Raw genomic sequence first — 20,051 nt, forward strand, 5'->3', positions numbered from 1 at the left:
GTGCATCACGACAAAACAGAGATGAGCAGGACCGTCTAAAAGTTTATGAGTGGTTCAGTAACTATCCCCCTTTTCCCAAATTGGCTTCGCTGATGTCACTGTCGACAGGTATCATCGGAAACTCCAAAACAAATTGTCACCAAGCACTAAAAGTTGGAACCGAAACCATGGAAAGTTTTATTGGAAGTAACTTTGGTATCATAAAATAATCAAAAAAGAATGTAGTGATGTCACTGGCCTCTGTGAATAATGCGATCAAGTTGAACAATTAGACAATGGTCGTTGACCTTCTAATGATCTTCCAAAGAGCTATGATTGCCAAAAAGTGTGATGAGGATGTTGCGGATCTTTCACAATATGAATTATCCCCATTCCCACTAGCTCTCTTTAATGAAGGTGGAATGAGGAAGTCAAAGAAATCATCTCTTTACAATGAACTTCCTGTAGAGTGTTCTACAACTATAAACATCAAAATGAGTGCCAATGTTGTAGACGGTGGCTTCCTCCTCCACCGTGTAAAATGGGATGTTGGCAGCAGTTTTTCGTCCATTTGTGACCAGTATATGGCCTATCTGGTCAATCATTATTGTGAAAACTGCACTGTGATCTTTGATGGCTACGGCGATGTCAACAGTACGAAGCGCGCAGAACAGAAGCGAAGAGGCACAACAAAAACTTCAGTTGATATAAATTGTGATCTGAGCGTAAATGTCACGGTTAAAAAGGAGGATTTTCTTGCAAATGAAAAGAATAAGACTAAACTTATTCACTTACTTACACAAACAATGGCTGCAAGAGGAATTCAAACAAGAGTCTCTACAGCGGATGCTGATACTACAATTGTGAGATGTGGGTTAGAGAAAGCAACTTCTCATCCTACTGTTACCATAATAGGGAAAGAAGTGGACTTAATCGTTCTACTGGTTGCTTTGATGCCACCAGAGAACAACATTTACTTCATGAAGCCTGGGAGGGGAAAAGTAGAAACTAAATTATTTTCGACGAGAAAACTGCTTTTCACAAAGTATTTTCCTCCTACACGCATTCAGCGGATGCGACACCACGTCAGTCATATACAAAAAAAGCAAAGCAACAATGGTTTCATTGTTCAAAAATCAATCGAGTCAGGTAAAAGACATTGCTGACATCTGTTATAACTCCTCATCAGGGAGTAATCTACACCTCCCCAACACCCCCCTAACACCCCTCCAAATTTCTTTACACACACCCCTGGTTGGAAAAGGAATACTCCCCCAAATCCAATTGTATCAATCAGTATCATATAGGTTATTTATTACATCAAGTTAAAAAAGGTTTAGTGTTTAGGAAAGAAGGCAATATTCTTATTTATTTATTTCACTTCAAAATACGAAGCGACCTCGTTCTCATGTATGGCTTCGAGAACCACATGACCTCATTGTTTCGGGCGGTGTTTCGGTCGAAACAATTGACAAAACAGACCCGCTCATACCTACCCTCCTGGGCTCAGCGGTCGTTTCCGAGAAAAGAGATTGATAGACAGATGCAGATGACTGAAATTGGTAACGTCTCGAGCGGTCATTCACCTACCTCCTCTTAAATAAGGAAAAATGTGACAGTACAGTAATAAGCCTATACCAGATTCAGTTGGTAAGTGCTACTCTGCAACAGGCTCGCAACCAGAGGGGGGCTAAGGAGGGCCTGGCCCTCACTTAATTTTTCATGTCCCCTCCAGACTTCAATACAAATTGCACAATTTAGATATTTCTAAGAGAATTTTAAATGACTTGACCCCTCCAAACATATTCATGGTCCCCCAAAGCTCTGTGGCTGGTTTCGAGCCTGCTCTGCAAGTGGTGTATCAACGGACGGACGTTAGAAGGGTGTAGTCAAAATATTTTTAGAAATGAAGAGATTGATCGAAGTAAGAATTATATATATTTTAGACTGAGTCTAGTGTTATGAAGGAACGCATTTGGCGCTAGCTTAATTTTTTGTAAAGTATATTTTTATTCACGTAAATTCATTGAGTGCTCATTACAAAGCTCATAGCGAGTTACTGTTCAGAGCCAATAATGTAGCCAGGAAGGGGAGATTAAAAGATCAAATAATATTACAATAATTAACGTTAACAACAGGGTTAGAATGTTAAAATAATGAAATTGGAACTATGTACAGTATAAACTACTAAACGAATGTGATTTCAGCATGGGACAAGGGAATTTTGTCCCAATTAATATTTTCGAAAAATATCACCCACTAAAACTTGCTGGCGGTGAATAAATTGAAATAATAGCAGAATTGTGCAAAATAATTACAATAATTCGTATGTAATCAATTCATGTGTAATTACTGGGTAAAATAGTGGAGGTTAATTCCTAATACAGTGAAACCTTTCTTAACGGGCATCTCTCAATAGTGGACATCTTCATAAGAGGACAAACTTTCTCATTCTTCCATTCCATAAATATGTGTGGTGTGGTGTTATGAAAGATAATCCTTCCTTCTAGGAACACCTCTCATATACGGACAAATAATCGTGTTCCACCGATGTCCGTTTTGAGAGGTTTCACTGTATTACTTATTTTCATAATAATAATAAATGCTCAAATGTGTGAACTTACTTTATTGAACCTACCACTGCAATGAGCTTATATTATTATTATTATTATTATTATTATTATTATTATTATTATTATTACTAGTAGTAGTAGTAGTAGTATAGTTGCGTAAAAAATACTGTTTTCTTGTTTGAGTTTGTTTAAAAATTATATCACTATTCTGAGAGCACCCCCCCTTTTATTTTGAACACCCCCCCAAGTAAAAATTTCTGGCGTACTTACTGCTCCTCATCGACACCAGATGCTGTATCAAAAGCCGGTGAGAAGATGTTCCTCTCTATATACAAAGCAGCTGCTAATGAACATGATTTGAATCATCACCGACACTCAGTATTCCTTAAATCAACCAAAATCAAAACTGAACTCCCTTCACTTCCTCCAACTAAAGGCGCGACGCAGCAACCTTCGTTTAGAGTGTACCTACAGATACAGCAGTGGTTTGGTAACAACTTACCTCCTGATCAGTGGGGGTGGGCCCGTGGAGAGAATGGATCCCTATTCCCAGTGACAACAAACGACCCGGTAGCGCCAGACAAAATTCTAAAATCCAGATTTTGTTACTGTACGACAACTGTATGTGGTAAAAAATGTAAGTGCCGGAAAGCTGGTATGGAATGCTCATCTGTTTGTGGTACCTGTCACGGTACGTGCACTAACGGTGTACGTTTAGGGGATGAGGATTTCGAACTTGATCATGTCTCAGAAGAAGTTGAATTTTAATTATATGGTGTCAGAATGGTTTATGTACATAACATGTTAAATGGACAAATTAACATTTATTCTGAGAGCCTGTTCATTTTGCCTAATGTAATTGTTCAATTCTATATTATGTGTATTATATAAACCAAGGGTGGATAACTTAACGAAATGTGCAATATTTACAATTTGTTATCTGTTACGGTTACTATTTTGTAACCCATTTCTGCACCTAGTTAATAACGTTATTAGTCAGTGTAACTTTTAAAATGGTACGCTCTGAATTACGTTACAATGAGTAACGTTATTCAATGGAACATTCTGCATTTCGGTACTGTAGTTACAGTTACCAAGGGATTAGCGTTACTCGAAACACCCACCTATGTCGTACCTGCTTGAGATTGTTAAGATAAAACTGGTTCCACTGAATACCAGTTCTCTCTCGAACCCAAAGTGTTTTGTTCCTTGATTTTAGCGATATGAAACGTATTGAAATTCTGCAGAACATTTTTGTGTAAGTAGACATTTTTTTTTTTTTTTTTTTTTACATTTATGATGAGTACCATTTCTATGTTTCTCTTTTCTTTATTGGTTACCTTTTGTACTTGTATTTCATCTTCTTCAATTCTGAGGGTCTTGGAGTTACATTTGAGTAACGTTTAAACATCCTTGGCGACAGGGAGTCTAAGGTTGGCTTTAAAAGAATCTCCATTATACTAGCAAATAAATTCCACGTTTTTCAGTCTGTTTTCTTTTTCCTCATACTTAAGATTCAGTAAACACCTTAGGCCCCCAGGCACATGTTCTTTGAGAATAGCATTACTTTGATTGCTCTGTATTTAAAAAGAGGAAAAAGAGAAATGATCAAAGAGTGAAGTTTTTAATATAAGCTTATTGATAAGATTTTTACTTCTTGTGATGACACTGCCGATAGTTGAGTTGATTTGGAGTTTAACGTCCTTTTCGGCAGCGAGGCTTTATGAGACGGGATCTATTGATTAACATGGAATCGAAATCACATGTGCTCACGCCGGGAATCGAACCCGGGTCTTCCAGGCCAAAGGCGGTAAGCGCTTAGGCATGAAGGAGCTCACTGCTGGTAGTCACCATATATGTTTATTTTACAACAGTCTTGCACTGACCAATGTGATTGAAGCTCGAGCTCACTTCCCAACAAGGATCAAACCCGGAGCTACATACACCAAAGTTACACATACACTGGCCCCCAGGGAAGCAGGAAGAACATTTCATTTGCTTGCAAGCAATTTCGTTTATAAATCAAATACACAGACATCAGTAGCGTAGCGAGAAACTCATCAATTGGGACCAACACACAAGATTTGGGAGAAAGGATCTTCTGAGGGGGTGCACCAATAACTACCAGTACATTTGAATTGAATTGGAATTTTTTAAATGCCTTTAGGCACCTGTAGTGTGAATGAGGAAATGCCCTGGAAATCCTAAGTATCTGTTCTCGGTGAATCCTTTTGTTGAACTTTTAGAAAATCGACTTAAACTATCGATTTTGCAAAACATCTCTTTGATTTAAGTCGAAATAGAAACACGACAGAAGAAAATTTCGGAAAGTGTTGCTATTTTCACTCCTAGCTTCTCACTTTAAGTAGTGTATATTTACAAGGAAAGGGGTGCGCGTGCACCTTTGCACCCTAATAATATATATATATATATATATATATAGAGGAGAAGGTCTAAATACGGGCAGTGGTCTAAATATGGGCTAGGTGACGTTCTAGACTTCTGTATGCTCGTGTAGTACTAGCACATACTGACAAAGGTGTGAAAGCATTATTCAAGAACGAAGGTGCCGGCGTGATTCAATTGGCGACGAACAGTTGGGTCTGGTTGATCAACTTGTGTGTTTTGCCTGTGTGCAATCGTGGGAAAGTTTTATCAGGTATATGTTTTGTATTATTTTTGACCATAAGAAAACCCAGTTTGAAAAATTGTAATAGGTAAGTTGTATTATGCAGGGATAGCACTTGTAGTTAGTAGAAAACAAAAGGTAAATAATATTGCGTTTGAGTACTGTTGCGAGACAAAGCAAAATCTACGAATGGTCTAAATACAGGCTACCTTGCTAGGTCTAAATATAAGCTAGTAGCCCATATTTGGACCATCATTGTAAAATTCTCAAAACTATCTCTTTTGTTTCAGGATGCCAGGATCGAAACCGAAGTACACTGCAAAAGACAAGAGAAAGTTGTGGAAGCAAGAGGACATGGCGAGTGCTATTTGCGCCGTAAGAGAAAACCGCATGGGGACGCTGAAACCAGCAAAGACTTTTAATGTGTCACGTACAACTCTGCAAACGTTAAGCAAGAAACACAATCTAACTCCCATTCAAGCAGCAACGACAAAACTTGAAAGAAAACCAATATTAGGGGACAAGCTTGAAAAGCAATTGGCAGAATATCTACTCCTCATGGAACAAATTTTTTTGGGATACACAAGGAGTGACTTGCAACGTATGGCGTATCAACTAGCATCACGAAATGGTCTTCAACATCCATTTAGTGACACAGAGGCTGGAAGGTCGTGGTTTGATCTTTTCCTTCGTCGGCACAAAAACGTTATTTCGCTTCGTAAACCATGTGGAACGTCTTTTGCTCGCGATTTTGGTTTCAACAAGGAAAATGTTCAGCAGTTTTTTCGTATGCTTATGAAAAATACAAATATCCTGCAGAGAATGTCTACAATGTGGATGAGACGGCCCTTACAATTGTTCAAAGCAAATTCATGTCTATAATTGGAAGGAAAGGTAGAAGACAAATAGCAGCTCTAACTTCTGCAGAAAAAGGTGCAACAATAACAATTATTGCCTGTATGAGTGCCGACGGATAATTTGTGCCTCCCATGGTAATATTTCCGCGAACGAACATGAGTAGTCAGTTAATGAAAGGAAGTCCTTCAGGTTCCGTTGGCGTAGCGCATCCAAGTGAGTGGGTATAAGCCAATCTATTCAGCAAATGGTTTTCTCATTTTGTTGAGAAAGTTCGTCCGACTGAAAAATCACCGGTTCTGCTGATTCTTGATGGACACTATAGTCACATTCGAAATATTGACGTCATTGAGATGGCGCGTAATCATCACGTTACCATAATTTCACTGCCACCACACACAACTCACAAACTTCAGCCACTAGACAAGACCTATATGGGTGCCTTAAAGGCTTATTATAGTGAGAAATTAAGGCAATGGCTTCGTCATTTGCAACGACCAGTTACACCTCTTGGCATCATGGAGATATTTGGAAGAGCATACCTTAAAGTCCAAACTGGGGAAATAGCTGTAAATGGTTTTAAGTCCATAGAAATTTTCCCATTGAATCCAAATATTTTCAGTGATGCAGATTTCATAACTTATGAAATTGAAGCACAAAAAACATGCAACCCAACCCTTAAACCTACTGCAGTCCAAGATCCGAGCCAAAACAACAATGTCCAAGATCCTGTCCCTTCAACATCATCGTTTGAAGAGTTTCCCTGCCTTACATCTCAAGATACTCACAACACAGTATCTGGTACTTCAAACCTACTCAAGATACTCACAACACAGTATCTGGTACTTCAAACCTAGTAAGTCCATTTCATATTTCAACAGTTCCTATAATTAAAAAAATGCTCAACAATCGAGGTAGAAAACCAGCACGTGCTACTGTTATAACGGATACTCCTCATAAAGAAACAGTTCTTACTTCCTTAGAAACGTCCCATTATCGTTGACTACCGTTGACAACAAATCTGCAAATGTAAAAAGAATACATCTGGACAGAAAAGAAGAGAAGGATCTCTGGAATTTGCAAGACTCAGAATCAGATTCAGAAGAATGTGGGATGGTGATTTCTGATTTAGATCTTTGTGATGATGAAGATACTAACTTAGATATGCGTGTTGGACACGAAAAGCCTGATGATGAAGACGCAAATTTTATATTCTGCTATAGGAAATTCTCTGAAGATACACAAGGGGAGTTATGGGTTAGATGTATAATGTGTTCAATGTGGGCACATAACGAATGTGCTGGTGCGGAAAAGGTCGACTACATCTGTGATTTTTGTAAATAGACAGTCATCACCTTTACATCATTATTTCACCTTATGTTGTACCTTCAAGCATTTTTCTTAGTTCTTTGTGGCAAATTTCGAAGGTAGCCCATATTTAGACCACACTTTCAAAACTTAACATTATGGCCTCTCTCAGAAAACTGTGTTTATTATTGTTAGTCTTGGAATTTTGAGCTATATTTGTAACTCTGTTATAAAGTTAAAGTCCCTCAACATATTTGAAGCTGTTATTTCGTACATTCCTTAGAACATTTTATTGATATTCGAAAAATAAAAATGGTAGCCCGTATTTAGACCTTCTCCTCTATATATGTGTGTGTATGGGTTGAAAAATCCGGAGTGCCAGGTCACCATAGCGACTTGAAATATGAATCTGGTGCAGGGTTGTTTTGTTTAGATCAAAATGTCTAAAACAAGTGATTAAACCTTGTTTTAAACAATTGGTTTTGTTTAAATCAAATTTTATATACGTTTTAAATTTTGTTTTAAACACGCATTTTTAAGACTTGTTTTAAACATATTTCTATTTTATCTTATTTTTGTAAAAACAAAAACAAAAAAAAAAAAAAATCTGCCAGAGAAAGAAAATTGTGAAAAAGTGCTACCCATTCAGAAGACTATTTTCTTTTCATGTGAATGTTTTGACTTCTCGTGGCAATGTGGTAATCTACAGTTCATTTTGTCTCATTTTCTCCCTTTGATTTTTAATGTTCATTGTATTGTTTAAATGCTTATAAGTTAACTTGCGAGAAAGTGTCATAGTCGAAGGTTATACTACTTGTAGAACTGATATTAAAAAGTAAATAAAAGAATTATCATGGAAACAAATTTTTATGTTGCATTCAGAAAACAAACATAGGGTTCTTGCGGTTCTAAATTGCGGTTCTGAAATTAATATATCGCAGGCATTCGTTTATATAGTAGCTTACATGTTGGTTCTCACCAGGTACATTCGCGAAGTGTCCCCTCGAGATTCGTGTAAAATTGATTTAAATACAAAGTTCTCTGCTGTCTAATGTGTATTGTACTAAATTTAGCTGCCCATGCCGGTAATTGGCATATTTATGGGCCTTTATATATCCGGAATTCTATCATACACTACAATAACGCTCGGACACAAAATTTCTTTTAGTTTCTTTAGATGTTACTCACTGGACATGAATATGGGCATATGCGAAGTCAAATGGCAAATACTATTAAGATGTTCAAGAGAATAACGTATCAGCATTATTACATAGTACAGACACAAAGATACCACTAGGCTCCCAAGTTTCAAAATTATATTGTGTGTGAAAGCAGTTAGTAGATTTAATTCTTTGTCACATGATAGCTAGACCTTGAGAGAAATTCAGAGGGAGTCCACGGGAAAATTCTTTCGTCATAAATAAAAGTTGTACTACTTAGAATTATTATAAAACCAAGATATCAATTGGAAGATGGTTAAAAAGAAATAAATTTAAGAAAAAGTTACGACATGGATAACTGATATTTACCCACTTTTACGCTCTTGGTTCAATTTAGCTGTATTTATATGCTTTGGACATTTGAGGTAGAAATGAATAAATCGAGAACCGTTACCTACTAACAAACACAATAGGTGAAACCTAAAAATACGAGCCCTAGGAGTTATAATTTTTGCCAAATTAACTTCCTGCCATTCTGTCCTTCTGCCATTTCGTCCTCCTGCCATTTTGTCCGCTGCCATTTCGTCCTCCTGCCATTTCGTCCGTTGCCATTTTGTCTCCTGCTTTTATTTCCTGCCATTATGTCCCCTGCCATTTTGTCCTCCTGCCATTCTGTCCTAAATTCCACTACATGTGATGGCGGAGCTTGGTCGGCGACAGGCTCGGCTCGGCTTTCCTTGTATGTTCTATTTTATTTCTCCGTAACTACTAGCCAAATATCATCGAAATTTGGTGCGCAGATAGCCCATTGTCCAAAGAATAAACATCTATATACTTGGTGGCCGACTCGGTAAAGGATAGGCTCGGTTCGGCTCTGTTTGTATGTGGTACTTTATTTCTTGGTAACTATTGGTCAGATTTAAATCAAATTTGGTTTCCAAGTATCGCTTAAGGAATAAAGATCATTATACATTATCTCTGGGCTCGGTCGCCGACAGTGTCGGCTCGACTTGCCTTGTACGTTGTATCTTCTTTTTCAGTAACTACTGGCTGAAATATTTTAAACAGGGACGCAAGTGGAATGCAGGACAAAAATGTCCTTCTCTCCCCTTGCCTTATGTTTTCTTACTTACTTGACAAAAGTTATATTATTTTGCTTGGTGAATTCTTTGCCTTCAACCTTCAGAAAATCATGCTTTTGCTCTGCTTTCTTTTAATCCCCAAACAGAAACATGATGGCAAAAAGTTTCGGAATGTGTTGCTATTTTCACTGCTCGCTTCTCATTTTAGATAGTGTATATTTACAACGAAGGGGGGCCCTATATATATATATATATATATATATATATATATATATATATATATATATATATATATATATATATATGAGAGAGAGAGAGAGAGAGAGAGACAGTGGCGGTTCCAGGATATGAACAAGGGAGGGGCTAAACCATAACTTGCAGCTTTATCCAGTGTAAAGCAGAATTGAAGCCCATTTTAACCAGTGTATACCTGATCGTCAAGGGGGGACTATAGCTCCTATAGCCTTCCCTCGGATCCGCGCCTGTATACAAGGGCGCCGATTTCTCTGTAAAATGGGGGGCCTCATTTAGATGGAGAAGGCACATATGAGGATTTTAAAACAAATTGCATTCAAATTATTTCAAATATTATATCTTCTTAAATACAATAAGGGGCCCCACATGTGCTTTGGGGGGGTCCCGGGTCACCTTGGTCCCCCAGGATCGGCGCCCATGCCTGTATACATATATATGAAATGCTTGTGTGTGAGCGCCCCCTTGATGAGTTTCTCGCTACGCAACTGCGAGAATACCTTTCATGTCCTCTATTAATCTTCAATTGAAACCGGAAGTCGTAGGAATGAACCACTTCCGGTTTCAATAGTCCTATCCATAGAACAGGAATTGTAACAGTGAGAAGCAGTTCTCTGCATTCTATTCAGCGTTCTAAAAATAGCTGCCATCTTCTGTCGTAGGCCTCTATTCAAACCGGAAGTGGTCGAAAATCAGAAACTTCCTGTTTTAACGTTGAGAGTTATAGAATAAATCTATAATAGATAACAAGAAGCTGTTTTCTGCAATCAGTTAAGCGTCCCAAAAATATACATTTCGTCTGTATTGTAATCTCTCTATTAAAATCGGAAGTGGTAGAAATCTACTACCTTTTTGGGTTTCAATATTAATTGTGAAAATAAAAATATTGCACTACAGAAACCTACTTTGTTCTATGAACTTTTTTTTACTTTGTTGAGTAGCCCTAACGTGTATTTTCTTTTAAAAAATGAAATAAGTCAAACTCGAGGTCATACGTAAACTAGTTTTACAAATGATTTACCAGTACAGCACAAATTATTTACCACTCTGCTCATTCAGTACTGTCTAAGCTGAAATATTTTGAGAGGGGCCATTAACTCTTTATACTAGTTTTCACAAAACAGGAAAATAAACATTATCCCTTATTTATTGTTGCTATGTTTGCACTAAGTTTCAAGTAAATTGGATATGGTTTTCTATATTATTTATTATTTAAAAGATAAGTTCACTACATAGTTTAAATTGAAGTAGTGGAAATGAATTTAAAGCTTCAAAAAGTATATTCCATGAAAATCTAATATTTTTACGAAAGATATCTTGGACATATTTCTTAATATAAAGAAAGGGCCGAGGGAGTGATTCATCACTCATTTATGACCGATTTTAATTACAAGAACAGGAGATTACGGAAAAAGTCAAAGAAAATATATATAATACTGCATCAAACCGAATGAGATTTATATAAGTTATTGTGAAACTATAAATAATCGGGGAGAGGGTAAAACCACTAAGCTATTTTTACTGATTTCGGCTCCATGTAGAGTGAATGATTAGGAAGCCTTAAGGAAAATATACGGCATATTACACTAAAATCGAACAGTTGTAACCGGGGAAGGCGACTAAACGCCTTACCCCACACAAAAAAATATCTATGGCATTCCCCACTTCCTAAAAAAATACAATGGGCAAAGATAGGCTCGGGGGACTGCATGACGTCATGCAACCCCCTTCCTTTTCAGAAAAAAATGAAATGAAATCTTTGAGTTTTACGTCCCACGGTTATGCCGGTTAGGCTAAACGAGACGGTGATGATGAGTAATGAATGAAATGGTGGAATGAAGAAAGTGGGAGGAAACGGGAGAATCCCGAGAAAAACCACGCACGCGGTGTTTGTCCACCACAAAGTTCACTTGGCGGGGGCTCGGATCGAACCCGGGACCCCAAGCACCAGAGGTGAACACTCTATCACTGAGCCACCGCGGCCCCCCTTCCTTTTCAAATCCACTACCCATACACTGAGAAAAATTCGTTCTCCGGACAGCGGTATATTGTACAAATATACGGAGTCCACTTGCTTACTACAGAAATCAGTAGGGAACAAACGTTATCCGTATGCTACATTGGCCCTGCCCTTAGATGTTACATCATGCCGTTGCACGATGTGGGATATCTAATAGTCTTCCTTATAATATACATATATGTATGTTACCTTCGTCAGCTATGTTATATACGTCCATTTGCATGTGAGATCCTGATAGCCTCAGGGCCGGCGCGAGGGGGGTCGAGCCGTGCCACCGCCCAGAGAGACAAGTCTAATGGGCGGCAAAATTTGAAAAAGAAAAGAATACTATCAAACTATAATGCTTCATAATAGGCCCACATGGAAAAATAAAATTGTGTTCACCTGAAAACGTAACTGAACTTACTTCACTCACATTCAGGAAAATGCTCACTCAGGAACTTCAGAGCATTTCCCCTCATTTTCAATTATTATCAAACTATACTAGCCACAAGTCTCTTGTTCAATATTTCCCTTGCAGTTGCGTAGATAATATTTTCAACTAGGGTGCATAAGATTATCAAGATGTCTTTTATATTATTTCTATTCAGCAATGTTCAAACACTCCACTCCAAGTATGCAAAAGGTACACTGCCACTTGAGAAAGGCCGTTCTAGCCTACAGCACCTAGAGACCAGGCCCTTATTCACGGGGGGCCGGGCCCCTCTAAATTTTCACTTCCCCCCTAAAATTTTCGCGGTAGGCTGGCAAAGGAACTATAATATGGTGATGAAATATAATGTGGTTGGGTCGGGCCCCCCTAACTTGTACCGCCCCCCCCCCTACATTTTTCGGCTGGTTACCGGCCTGCTAGAGACATTTAGATTTAATGCCGAAGCACAACATTAGAAAAACGTAATAGAACGACTAGTTGCAATAATACAGCTTTTAGTCGAACAATGTCTTCCGTTACACGGAACATCAGATTAAACTTTACACAAGTAATAATGGTAATTTTCTGAAACTGGCAGAACTCTTTGCAAAGTTTGACAGCGTCATGGTCGAATACATTAAAAGAACTATGGGAGGACAAAATAAATACCCCCATTACTTAGGAAAAGATGTCTAAAATAAAATTATTCCAATTCTTAGTAAACAAATAAAAAGTAAAATACTGTCTTTGTTAAGAGATGCAAAATATTATAGTATAATATTAGACTGTACGCCAGATATTTCTGGTACAGAGCAAATGACAATAATCGTTTGTTTTGTACAAATTACATACAGTAATGGAGAATGCCTTGTAAAAATTTGCGAACACTTTCTTGGTTTCGTATCGGTAACAGACACCACCGGTCTAGGACTGACAGAAGTAATAATTAAACAGCTATATGAAATGAACATTCCAATCGAAGACATGAGGGGCCAAGGATATGACAACGGTTCCAATATAAAAGGCAAACATTCAGGGATTCAGAATAGAATTTTAGAAATAAATTCCCGAACCTTTTATGTTCATTGAAGTAGTCATTCACTAAATCTTGTTAACGATGCAGCCACAGCATTTCAGTACGCCGTTTCATTTTTTTTTATATAGTTAAAAACGTTTATGTCTTTTTTCTGCGTCAGTTCATTGTTGGACCATACTAATGAAACATATTAGCAGTCTCACTTTAAAACCATTAAGCACCACAAGGTGGGAGAGCCGAATTGATGTTCTGACTCCACTTAGATATGAAATAGGGGAAGTTTATGATGTCTTATTTCAAATAAGTAACGACAATAGAATAGATAGTATGGTTATCCACTATGATCTGTGTATAGCAAACCAGCTGCGTAACTTTCCTTTCCTTTGCTCATTCCTTATCTGGTATCACTTTTTACTCCACATAAACATAGTATAGTAAGCAAAAGTCTCCAAAGCATTGATTCTCATAAAATGTTGGATGCAGTCGGGTTTCTTGAAAATATATCTGACAGGCACGTAGCCAAGGGGTGGGTCCGGGGGGTCCGGACCCCCCCCCCTTTGGGTCCAGAAATGAAAATATTAAGGAAAGATGAAACAAAAGAAACGAGAAAAAGATGAATCAGCGTCAAAAGTATAAAGCTACAGCAAGCGTAACGAAACATTCCGAATTCCACCTATTTGCATGTTAATCATATGGACTACAAATGACGATCGATAAACCGGTTCAATAAGATAGATTCTCAGATAGAACTTAAGAAATGCCAGAATCACCAATAATATGAGTCATTTTGAATTTGGCGGCAACACTAATCCATTTTATAGCATGCCTTTACTCCCGAAAGAGATCTCATTGCTATCCTTGACGGCGTTAAACGAAGATAAGAAAAAGAAGAAGACAAGTAGAACCGAGTTCGAATGACCTCGGAAAACTATATCTTTTTCAATATTTTTTACTCAAGATTTCATCATAGTTTTTCTGATTAAAATACTTACTAACATATCCTCATTTTATTGTACTAAAACACCAATATGGGTACGCTGCCAGTAAAATAGTTTAGATTGATCGATCCCCTGGTGTGTAACCACAGTATTTCATGTCACGCCTCCGTCCCCTCCCCCCCGCCATTACGAAATCCTGGCTAAACGAACGAATATATGTTGCCAGTAAAATAGTTTAGAATGATCCAGCCCCTAGTGTGATAACCACAGTATTTCGTCACGGACCCCCCCCCCCTATTGCAAAATCCTGGCTACGTGCCTGTATCTGAGTACTTTGAGGGGAGAGATCCACAAACAAGATACAAGATCGATTTTTTATTAGAAAGTTCTAGACGTGATTGTGTTAGCTTTAGGAGGAAGGTTTGAGCAATTTCAACATCACAGCGAGTATTTCGATTTTCTTTACGATAAATAATCTTTAAGATACCACCTGAACTTTTGTCTGAAAAGTTTACTAAACTTGGCAGCATTTTAACACACAAAGAATCGAAAGATATTAACCCCAGTGATTTGGAAGACAAACTGAAAGTGTTATCCGCTATAATTAAGCGTAAAAGTTCACCAAAAGAGACTTTAAAATTAATTAAGGAACATGACTCTACTCCCAATATCAGTGTTGCACTTAGGATTTTGTTAATCTTACCGGTAACAGTGGCAAGTGGGGAAAGAAGTTCAAAACTTAAGCTTATTAAATACTATCTACGTTCTTCCATGTCTATCAATAGAACACGAATTGGCTGAAACATTGGACTACGCGAATGTGATAAAGGAATCTGCTCATATCAAAGCAAGAATTTTTTTTCAATTAAGGTATGATAAATTTACGTATATCGTGTTTTAGTAAATTATAAGGTTTAGGCTAATCATTTAGTTTTGCCTTAATATCTTATTCACTATATTATCTTCATGCTCCATACTCTATTGGAAACATCTTTTGATATAAAATAACCTTAAAAATTATCATTCTTAGTCGTGACTAAAGCACATTAAAAAAAAAACACTTTATTTTCTGTATGCACTGCTGTATGTCACAGATGCAGTGTTGAATTCAGACATTTTCACCCGGGGGGGAATGTCAACTCCTCGGGGGGAGGGTTGTTTTTCTGTAACTTTGCAAGAAAGCAGCATATTTAACAATTCCATTCACATCCACATCTTACCTAATATTGAGACTAATTGCTGATAAATATTCAATGTCAGATTATATTTTTTTTTAATCAATCGTTTAATTTTATCTAAAACATTAAATAAAGACTGGCAAAAATATTTTACACTAAACTTTAACTGCTATTTACAGTAGCTATTTTTGTTATTATTTCCTTTATTCAATAGTTACTGTTTGTTACTAATGTACAAGTTTTTAAAAAGATTTAAATTAACTCAAATATTTTTTGTCCTAAAACAAACATAGGAATATCTTAACAAAAAGTTATCATTCTTTCTCACACTTCTGATTCTAAATCAAGCATATTAGACTTGGTTTCTTCACTGCATACACATCAATAGTTTAGTTTACGTAATCGTCAGTAGATTAGTGCCGTGTCGTGGAAAAATCAGCGTTTGGCGCGAGAGTATACGACGGCACCCCCGTATATATGAGTGAGGTCGACAGACCAGCCGCGAAAGGTGAGAAAATTTTAAAAATTAAACCCTGCTTTTCCTTGAATTTGAGCACTTTTCATTACTTTTTCCCTTTCATTTTATATATGTGTACATGTGTTTCATTCCTGTTTTTCTTTTCTTTTTTCCCTCCCGAATTTTGCGCCTCTTACTTCGGCTCCCGGGGCCGTCGCCTCGCTTGCCCCTCCCCCATGGCACGGCACTGAGAAGGATCTTCATCACCTTCAATAACAATCTTTCACTTATATACTACTATCATATTGATAAATTTTTATATAAATCTTTAACCCAGGAGGGATAACTGTTCCTCCCTGATCCCTCTAAATGACACCCACTGAATCTCACCCTTTAACTGAATTATTTTTAATTAAAGAAAGGAGGATTCATTGGTAAGTAGCCAATTTTTGGTTAATTTTAAAGGTGTGGTTACTTTAACAATCGTAAAGTACATTTACGTCTGTTACTTCCGATGCGAGAAATGGGACTTAGGTGCCAGTAGAGTGTTGTCACTTGGCGCTGTTTTTTTCCTACTGCGCATGCGCAAACCCTTGACGCTGATTGGCTGGCGCAGGTCACGTGACCCCGCCCCTTGACGCTGATTGGCTGGCGTCGGCCACGCCCCCTTGGCCACGCCCCTTGACGCTGATTGGCTGGCGTCGGCCACGCCCCCTTGGCCGCCCCCCTTGACGCTGATTGGCTGGCACCGGACCACGCCCCCTTGACGCTGATTGGCCGGCTATACCCACGCTCTTTTATGACCTCCATTTTAGGAGTATCTACTGCGCTGACTGGCTGGCGCGGGACCCCCGCCGATTGGCTGGCGCAGGACCCTCTCCCCCTTAACGCTGATTGGCTGGCGTCGGACCTCGAACCCTTGACGCTGACTGGACGGTTCCGGCCACGCCCCTTGACGCTGATTGGTCGGCGCCGGGGCCCCGCCAACTGGACTCACGTACCGCGCACATGCCACATTGCAGTGGAGAATACGAACACATAGCATAGCACATATTACATAAGATTCGTTCCCTTTTATGAGCACTTTACGAACACATAGCAGATCGATAACACATTCTCCAACCGCCTATTTAACATAGCACATATTACATAAGACTATATAACATAGCAGGGGTGTACTTGTTCTCTTTTATGAGTACATTTTAAGTGGTGGGCTCGTTCCCTTTTATGAGCACTTTTAACATAGCAGAAATTACACAAGACTAGCAGAGCTAATAAAAGACTATGGCTTATTTAACATAACATAGCAAAGATTCGTTCCCTTTTATGAGCACTCTTTTTAAACATAGCAGAGAATAATGGGGGAGACCAATTTTTGACCTACTGCGCATATGCGCAAAACTGTTCCGACTGCCGTTCTCTATATCAATGGTACCAGAACACACACACACACTTGATGCGCAGTTCCCACCCCCACAGCAGACCGCAGACTTCCGGTTCAGGGACAGATTACGGCTATGCACAGAAACATAAAATAAGACATAACACCCCCGTTCTCTTTTACGAGCACTTTATAGCAACATAATAGAGCAGAGAATAAAAAAATAACAACAACAACAACACACACACACACACACACACACAGCAGACCGCAGTCTGTTCCAGTTCAGGAGCAGATTACGACTATGCGCAGAAACATAAAATAAGACATAACACCCCCGTTCTCTTTTACGAGCACTTTATAGCAACATAATAGAGCAGAGAAGAAAAAAATAACAACACACACACACACACACAAATACCCTTGATTGCTTATGCGCAGTAAAATTAAATTTCCAATTAATTACACATTGCACGCATGCGCAGAAAAATTACACTAGACTACAGACTGTTCCAGTTGCAGTGCTGGTTCCGGTTCAATAGAGCAGACTACGTGCAAAGAGCAGGTCACAAAAGACTATGACCTCTTTTTCATCCCCTAAATAACATAGTATGCACACACACTTGGTTGCGTATGCCAAATCCGATTTAGTACAAATAACACGCATGCGCAGAAACATTTACATTTCCGATTTTTATGAAACTCGGCATATGGGGGTTTCCGACCATGCTGATTACCAATACCACACCTACTTTTACCTGGGTCTTATAGTTTATGTGGGATACGTCGTTTGTATGACACTTAAAACCTAATAACTCGTAAACGGAGCCACATATTGAGGTCGTGTTTCCACATTTAGTAACGGGTCACCAGCAACTACACGTTCCAAAATAATGACCATCGAGGTCCAAAGGCCAAAATACTTAAAACCTAATAACTCGAAAACGGATCCACATATTGAGATGGTGTTTCCAAATCTGGTAATTGGTCATCAGGTACTACAAGTTCCAAAATAATGACCATCAAGGTCAAAGGTCAACATACTTAAAACCTAATAACTCGAAAACGGATCCACATATTGAGATGGTGTTTCCAAATCTAGTAATTGGTCATCAGGTACTACAAGTTCCAAAATAATGACCATCGAGGTCAAAGGTCAACATACTTAAAACCTAATAACTCGAAAACGGATCCACATATTGAGATGGTGTTTCCAAATCTGGTAATATGTCATCAGGTACTACAAGTTCCAAAATAATGACCATCAAGGTCAGAGGTCAACATACTTAAAACCTAATAACTCGAAAACGGATCCACATATTGAGATGGTGTTTCCAAATCAAGTAATTGGTCATCAGGTACTACAAGCAGAAGATCGAGAGAATCGAATTTCTATCCAGCAGAAGTGTTATTTAATATAGTGTCTTGCTGCCCTTGGTCTAAAATGCATGCCGAAGACCGTAGAAGAAAGAATTTGTTTTCTAATTTCTGGAGTAGGGCTAAGAAGCTTGTTTGTTGTATAAAAGGTATACTCCAATATGGATTTTGTTTTCTAAACCATAACGAGTTTACTGAATCGACGCCCTACTAGCGGGTTTCTAATGCTTGGTCCTCTTAAGTCTGCTCCAAATAAGCATAAGGAGAGAGTAGTATTTTTTTTTGGCCATAGTGGCCTAATTCGTATGTATTCGAAAATGAAAGTCGCAATAATCCCATATTGTTTTATTTTTTTACTATGTACTAATTGATCTACTCGCAGCAGGATTGTTCCTTCGTTACAAAAGGCACATAAATTCTAAGCTAGTTAAAAATTGTCTCTCTTTGCTTTTCCTCCGTTTATTTGTAGAGCACAAAAAGTAGCCGGAAAAAATGAATACAAAAGATAAAATGATCTTTCTAAAAAAGCCAACAAATTTTCTGCTTAGTACAAAACTGAATGGGTCACACAAATTTATATCTTTGTATATTTCGAGTACTACAAAATTAAATAAAATGGCCCTTCCCCGTTTTCTTCTGTAGAACACCCAAATTTATTCCTTCGTTTATTTTAGTAGTACAAAAATGTACATAAATACTGAGCTATTTAAATTTTACCTTCTTCGCTTTTTTCTGCTTAGTACAAAACTGATTAGGTCACCCAAATTTATTCCTCTTTCGGTTTCTTTTTTTGTCGTTGCTGCTCCATTTTTTTTGTTGGTACATGAAAAAATAGTCCATCCAAATTTTATTCGTTCTTCACTTCTTTTTCTTATTTTGCTTGGTACAAAAGTGAATAGGTCACACACATTTATCTCTTCGTTTGTTTAAATAGTACGACATGGTCTAGAAATTCTGAGCTAGTTAAAAATGGCGTTGTTTTGTTTATTTGTGTAGCTCTTTTCTGTTTGGTGCAAATTCTAAGTCGGTTAAAAATGGTCTCGTTGGCACAAAAAGAAATAGGACACCCCAATAAATGGCAGAAAAAAGTATAGAATGCTGATCCTTCTTCATTTTTTCTGCTTAGTACAAACTGAATAGGTCACCCAAATTTATTCCTCCTTCGGTTTCTTTCTTGTCGCTGGTGCTCCATTTTTTGTTGGCACATAAGGAAATAGTCAATCCAAATTTTATTCGTTCTTCACTTCTTTATCTTATTTTGCTAGGTACAAAACTAAATATTCTACCCAAATTTATTCCTTCATTTATTTGATTAATGGCCCTTCACTTTTTCCAGTTGGTACATAAGGAAATAATCCAATCAAATTTTTCTAGCTCGAACAAAACTAAACACTCCATCCAAATTTGAGTATTA

General features: G+C 37.9%; 1 protein-coding gene across 1 annotated transcript in view; it reads right to left on the reverse strand.

Annotated features, from left to right (window-relative positions):
- Positions 1–20,051, reverse strand: part of Men-b (NADP-dependent malic enzyme b, mitochondrial) — a 1,138,140-nt gene that overhangs the window by 515,584 nt on the left and 602,505 nt on the right. The window lies entirely within an intron of this gene.

This window comes from Thermobia domestica, chromosome 10 (assembly GCF_964235325.1).
Source record: "Thermobia domestica chromosome 10, izTheDome1.hap1.1, whole genome shotgun sequence".
Taxonomy (NCBI): domain Eukaryota; kingdom Metazoa; phylum Arthropoda; class Insecta; order Zygentoma; family Lepismatidae; genus Thermobia; species Thermobia domestica.